Source organism: Cynara cardunculus (assembly GCF_001531365.2).
Source record: "Cynara cardunculus var. scolymus isolate 2C chromosome LG 6, CcrdV1, whole genome shotgun sequence".
Classification (NCBI taxonomy): domain Eukaryota; kingdom Viridiplantae; phylum Streptophyta; class Magnoliopsida; order Asterales; family Asteraceae; genus Cynara; species Cynara cardunculus.
This window is the reverse complement of record NC_037533.1, coordinates 12,878,541-12,885,975: the sequence shown is the minus strand read 5'-3', so window position 1 is coordinate 12,885,975 and position 7,435 is coordinate 12,878,541.

Sequence of the window (7,435 nt, the reverse complement as noted above, 5' to 3'; positions counted from 1 at the left end):
ATTCGAATAAGGAGTTTCAATAATTAAAATGTTTAATTATCATATCTGATTTGTACGATTTAATCTGATTAAATAAAATCAGATATTATTTATGTTGGACATRAATAAARWTGACTAGGTATGGCTTTGTAAGAGAGTGATGGTGCATGGAAGGTCTTACACTCAAGCATGGTGGAGGTATGGTAAGGTATGGTGATGGTTAGGCCATACATCCTATGTCCATATAAAATGTATGACATTTTTTTATGCAAGAGAGTTTTTTGGTCTTGCAATTTTCTCTCCTAAAAACCACCTACAACAATATGCTCCCTTTTCTTTCTAAGTTTTGAAATCGTGACTAGCATCACGAGAAGACAAAGGATCCAGATTGTTCGCGTGGATACCGTAGAGGCATCAAGTTTTGTTTGTTGCTGTGATTCAAAGTTTCGCTAACTGTGAGGTATAATTTCGAAACACCCGATTTATTCCGGTTCGTATGGGTACTTGGAGGGTTACAGTTTTATTTTATGCTGTGCTTGAGATCCCGTAACCCAACAAGTAGCCGCTGCCGGCTGCCGCTGTGCTGTCTGTGATCTGTCGCCTGTCGCACCAGTAGTGTGGACTAGAGGTATCAGGTATGAGGATTGAGGATGAGGTATCGCGAGTTGTAACAGTAACACGTGAGTATGGACTATTGAGTTTGAGTAATGTCTAGTCCAAAAAGCCCAAACCCAAATAATTAAAGTCTGAAACAGTATGTATAACCAAAGCCCAAACTAGTAATTTTAGCATTTATCTATATACCGGGTACGGGGCGAGCCGGGGGATACAATACCCGGCCCTGGCCCCAACCCCGGTTTGCCTCTACCGGGAATCCCCGGCCCCGATCCCGGTACCCGTTTTAGCGGGGAATCCTCGTCCCCGTCCGGGTCAGGTGAACCGGGTTCCCCACCGGGTCGGGCTAAATCACCATCCCTATCACCATACAGGTCATAACTCCAAACCGTTCCTCGAAGTTCCTCATGTTCTCCCAAAAAAAAAAAAACGCATCAAACTTGTTGCGCATCACCAAATCATCCTCAGCTTTCACCTCTCTTATACGAGTTTCCTTCCCCGAGAATTTTTCATCTCTATGCTTGAGACCTCCCCATATATATACTTAGTCATTGGCGGTTTCACGGAATATAAAACGATAAGCCATAATTAATGGTCGTAGGTTTCATGACCATTGAGTTTCCTAACATTAATATTATATTCAATTTCCTTCTCTTTTTTTTTGTTATTACACAGGAGGTCCCAGGTTCAAATCTAAGGAGGAGTAAAAATCCCCCTGTGGCCACGGAGATTCAAATGCGGTGACTCCGGGCTATCTACAAAGCAGGTGGTCATCCTGGGATTAGTCGGCTCACATAACGGGTTGGATATCCAGGTGAACAAAAAAAGACTTTATGAACCAATATTGATCACACATTTTTAGCTTTCATAATTATATTAATTACCTTATCAATCTTTTCCTTAAAAACCTTTTTTGTTTTGATTTTGAACCAACAATAGCTTTATTTCACCAACGAAACAATATTTGGTTGATGTTTGCTAATATGCATATTTCACCAATGAAACAACACACCGGGATGATCTGTTTTAATAACATAGCTAGTGTTGTTTCACCAAYGAAACAATGCATAAGATTGATATATCGAGTATAATATCGTTTCAYCAATAAAACATTACATCRATCAAGTGATTTCAAATGGGAAAAAACGAGTTCTATCAGAAAATAATTGATAAAATAATTAACATAATTAATGAGATAATTATGAAAGTTAAAAATATATGATTAATATTGATTCATAAAGTTTATAACCTATAAATAATTTATATTTGATTTCTTCCTATATATAATATTATTTTGAATAAATTATGGATTTGGTCACATCGTATATGTGAAAATGGTCCCTACACTTTATTTACTACTAAATTGGTCCCTGTGGACCAAAGAGTCATCCATTTCCTTCATTAACTTTAAGGAATTTTTGTCTTTTAACATTTTTCTCTACTTTTTTACCTTTCCTATTTCTTAGCCACCAATTGGATGACGAAATGTGGCATGGAATTTAAAACAAAACAAAAACTCTTATTTCACCCCTCATTTTCTCGTAGGCTTGACCACCTAATCTTCACAAATCTCCGACGTATACATATATACAAGATATATACACATACATACATCGTCATGTCGTCCCTAAGACAACCCCACACCAAACCGCCGATCGACCACCCAAACCGCCTCACTCCTCCCCTTCTCGGTGAACCACCAATCCACCATGCTCCATACACAATCACTACCACCCTCCTCCAACAGGGACCCCGGTGACCCATCACTTTCTGCATCCCCACTGTTTTTCTCCGGTGATGCAAACGTTGCTCTGGCGAATATGGTGGTTACTTTCTGTGTATGTACTGTGATAGATGGAGATGGTGGTTACTTGGGGGAAAGTGAAGTTAACGAAGGGGAAAGGGTAGAGGGTGAGTGTAGGGGGAGGATCACTGGTGGTGGTTAGATAGTGAACATGGCTGTGCAGGAAAGGGGGAGGCGGACGTGAGGAAGAGGAAGGGTAGGGGATTTCGTCGGAGACGAGACTAGTTCGATGGAAAAAGAAGATGATATTCTACTTTGACCCTCCAAGTTTTTAGTCAATACATTTTGGCCCCTCTTTTAAAATAAATGCTAATTAAGAAAAGTTTATTTAGGAAAATTAAAAAGATGATTTTTCCCTTAGAGTCAACGGATCTGTTGGATGGATATTTGGTCCAGGGACCAGATCCAATTGAAACTGCATATCACAGGAACCAAATATGTAATAAATGAAGTCTAGGTACCATTTTCATGAAATTCTACATACCACAAGGACCAAATCTGCAATTTACTCTATTATTTTGTAACATTCACATCATTAATAATGCATGAACTAAAGTTGCATGTGGAGGACCAAGGGCTAAGTCGTTTTGTCCAAATTTGTTTTGTTATATCTTCCTTTATAGCGGATTGCAACACTCGATTGTTTTTTTAAATTAATATTAAGAGGTTGTTTACCAAACACTTACCCGGTAAGTGTTTACCGGTAAAATTTAACTCTGTCATTTATTACGAGGTAAAATTTAATCCATCAAAACGACATCGTATGCAACAATTTACTCGGTAAACGCTTACCATAGTAAGAGTCGTCGCCCTCACTTACCGGGTAAGACTCTTAGTCCTTGTCTCATTCTTACCAGGTAAGATTCTTGGTCCTTACCATATTCATCCGATGAGGTAACGTGACTTTGTAAACACTTACCTGAATAAACGTTTGGTAAACGACCCCTAAATATTTCAGAAAATTATAATGTGATATTATGATACTAATTCAAAGACATGAAGACTTTTAGAGYAACTTAGATGTGGGTCAAGTTATCTGCATACCACAAGGTCCTCTCATATGTATTATCACATATTATATAAGTATTTTCGTGTTTTCCTAGAATTATAGTGTCCTCATTTGAACTCGTCCTAATATTTTTAAGAGTAAACTACAAATTTGGTCCTTGTAGTTCGTCAAAAATAACATTTTTCTTTCCTGCAATTTTGAAATGACAAGATAGCCATTATGGTTTGCAAAAACGTCCGAATTTATCCATCCCTATAATGGCCGTCAAAAAATTCCGTTAAACAAGGAACAMTTTCGTTCTTTTATAGATATTTTTTGTTTTTTACCCAATCAAAAACYACATGGACCAAATCATAAATTCAATTTTGATTGAGTAAAAGACAAAAATGCTCTTATTATAACAGAAAATTTCAATGGTYGTTAAATTGAGGGACCAAACCCAAACGTTGTTTCAAACCAAAATGATCATTTGTAATTTCAAAACTAAAATAACAAAAAATGTTATTTTTTAACAAACCGTATATTTAACCATATTTATATATACGAATAAATGAAATATATGATGATACATTTAACTCAAAGATTGCAATTTTGAAATATATATAAATAAATAATATGAAAAAATAAAACATATGATGATGCATTTAAATCAAAGATTGCAATTTTGAAAGGTATATTGAGATATGACATGTGATGTTTGTATTATTGGTTAAAAACCAATGCCATGTGAGACTAGGCTCAACTWGCATATCAAGCACTCGAACAAGAAAACGACACCGCATTATATTTAAATTATTTTACTATTTTCAAGGATGATGGTTCTTTTTTWTTTTAATTTAACTGATTTCAGAGCATCTTTTAACATCAATATTAAATTTAATTTAAAAAAAAAGAAAAAGAAAAAAAAGAAGAGGTTATAAATCTTCAAATATTCTACTTATAAGAAATATTTTTAAATTGTTCACACTAATAAGACCAAGTGTGTTATTATTTTTTAAAWTGAATTTATTAAATATTTTAATAATATAATTAAAATTGAAATCTCAACTGCATCAAAGTTGAATRTAATTTGCTTTTAAAATTTTAACGGTTAGAAATGCTTTGATATAATTAATAGTTAACGGTTTTGATCGGTGTGTGGTCCGATGATGTTGCCAACATAAAAGTGGGTGGGTGAAGTTAGAGATGCAAAAATATCTATTTTTAGTCATTATTGTTACATTGAAAATTGTAAAATCGTCCATTTAATTGATAAGTCTAGAAACGGTTCTTATAATTTGTATTTGGTTTTGAAACGGATCTATTTTCCTACTAGATCTCGTTCGTTGAAAGATAATTTAGTCCTTCTGCATGTTTATCATAAAAAAAATTTAAAYCGTGGAAGTTTTTAAAACTTATGTACAAAATTGTTTGATTTCTCTCCTTCTGATAGTTGTTTCTCTCACCATCAAGCTCCAACAATCATCGTTTCCTTCATCCTTTTGATTGAGCTCCCCTGTACCYTGTCCAAATTACCATACTCTCTCCTCCCTGTACTTGTTTCGCTCACCATGACCGAATTACCCCTGAAGCCTCTGCGAAGGTAGTTAGGACAAAAGGATTCGTTTCAAAGCTAAATGCAAATTTAAGGGATGGTTTTAAGACTTATTGAAACACATGGACAATTTTTAGATCTTCGATTAGAGACCAAACGTGGAGTTCACTCTAGAAATTCTATCTTAATAATAATAATCATAAAACCCTTTGATGCTTAGTAACGCTTCTTATTCTACAGATATTATGTAGTCTTATCATACCAGTYTCACAGCCATCATGAAAGATGTGAATGGTACTTGATTAAATGCCAATGGTTAAAAAAAATTTGTTCGAAAGAAATTCCTACGAGCTTGAASAAAACTGTTAGCCGACTCTCACATCAAATAGCCTTGWGATWTGCAAATTCTATCTAATAATARTCATAAAACCCTTTGATACTTAGTAACCCTTCTTATTCTACAAAGATTTTGTCGTTTTATCATACCAGTCTCACAACCATCATGAAAATGTAGATGGTACATGAAGGGTGCGTTTGGTATCTAATATAGGTCAAATGAATTTTTGGTTCATAATAATATTTTTTGGGATGAATATAATAGGTAAAAAAAAATGAAATTGAATCTGATAAACAAATTGGAATTTGTCTATTTGGTTTATAAAATGTAACTTTAGAATTGGAATGAAATAATATTTTTTTATGATATTTTGGTAAAGCGTTGCTTAAATTATACATACTAGTAAAAAATTACCATTTACTGTTTATAGTTATGTAGATTAAGACATAAACATAAATATAAACATGTGCAACACAAATATTATCATAAACCAAAAATAACAAAAGAAATTAAAAAAATAGAATTAGTAATAAGGAGGATAAACTATTGCCAGAACCATCTATTCGTATTAAGCAAGGTAATCCATACAAACTAATCAAACAAGAGTATACAAACTCGATCAGAAGATTAGGTCATGTTTGATTTATAGGATTAGATAGGATTTGGATGAATTTGAAATTACTTYTATTCCAATCTCATGTTTGATTTGAAGGATTGCTTGTATTTGAAATCCACAAACGTGAGATTTAGAAATCCCGTAGAGGTTGTTGGTGTTTCGTGGGATTTTGTAGAATTTATGTGTAATAATATTTTAAAATATGTTGAAAATATTTGTTTTACTATAATCCATTAAAAAATAAAGCAATTTAATTTATTTTTATAAAGTATTTATTGAAAATGGAATTCAATTTCATTCCAAATMCCACAAAACAAATACACCAACGATTTTAAATTCGTCTATTTCCAAATCCCACCAATTTCAAATTCATCAACATAATCTAAAATTCTTTAAACCAAACACCTTAGGTAYCGTTTAATTTGCAGGAATGAAATGGTTTTGGACTTCAAAACMATTTCAATCCCATGTTTGGTTTGTTGCATCGTCTGGATTTGAAATCCTAAGGGGTCGTTTGGTTCGCGRAATTCGAAGAAATTTGATGGAATTGAAATGACAAATTCCTTTGACCAAATTYCAAATACTTTGTTTGGTTCATTTTTGAAATGGATGGAATACTTCAAATTCTATTTAGGGGGTGTTAGGGATTGSTTATAAAATCAACTTATTGACTTATTTCGGTGTGGCACCGGTAATAARCACTTTTGAGTRTTTGGATAAACAACTTATACCGGTGCCAAACCGGTAATAAKGAGTTTTTRAAGAAGTTAAAACCTTTTGACTTRTAATAAGTTGATAAGTGCTTTTGTAGAAAAGCATAATTTGTTTCAAATAAGCAATCCCAAACACCCCCTTAATTCCATAAATTAATGAATTCATCATTCCTTGGCATAATGGAAGGAATTGAATTCCATCACCACCCACCACGACCATGCTACTATTGTTCGTCATGCCCCWCCCAAAAACCCCCCACCACTACCACACCACTATTGTCGCCGCCATCCACCCACCCATCCTACCCACCACTAACCATCATGCCACTACTGTTGTCATCATACCCACTGTTGATCCTCTCTCAGTGATTTGATGATAATCCCTTTTCACTTATATGATGTATTTATGTTTATGTCTTTTCAGTTCCAGCGATCATCACTGAGCCTGTTCAGTGATCGTTGAAGAATCTGTATTGTAAATCAATCAGAGATAACGATACTTCAAGAAGACAACACTTACACCAAAGAACCTTCAGCAAATGTCGAAGATTGAAAATGAAGATTAGAGACTGGCGAGTACGTGATCTGAAGTTGTACTCAGTGATTACAAACCTGTCTACAAATGTGTGAAGCCTGCTCAAGCCTCAACGAATGATGAAGAGACCTTCAAATCATTCCAGCATTTAGCAATCAAAGGAAGCTTGCTTAGCACGACTATTCTTGTCTTGTCTTTATGCACATAAAGGACAAACCCATACCCTTATAAAAGTTGGTACGGTACGGAGCCGACTAGTTGACTCTATTGTCCACCAACTTTAGGTAAGGATG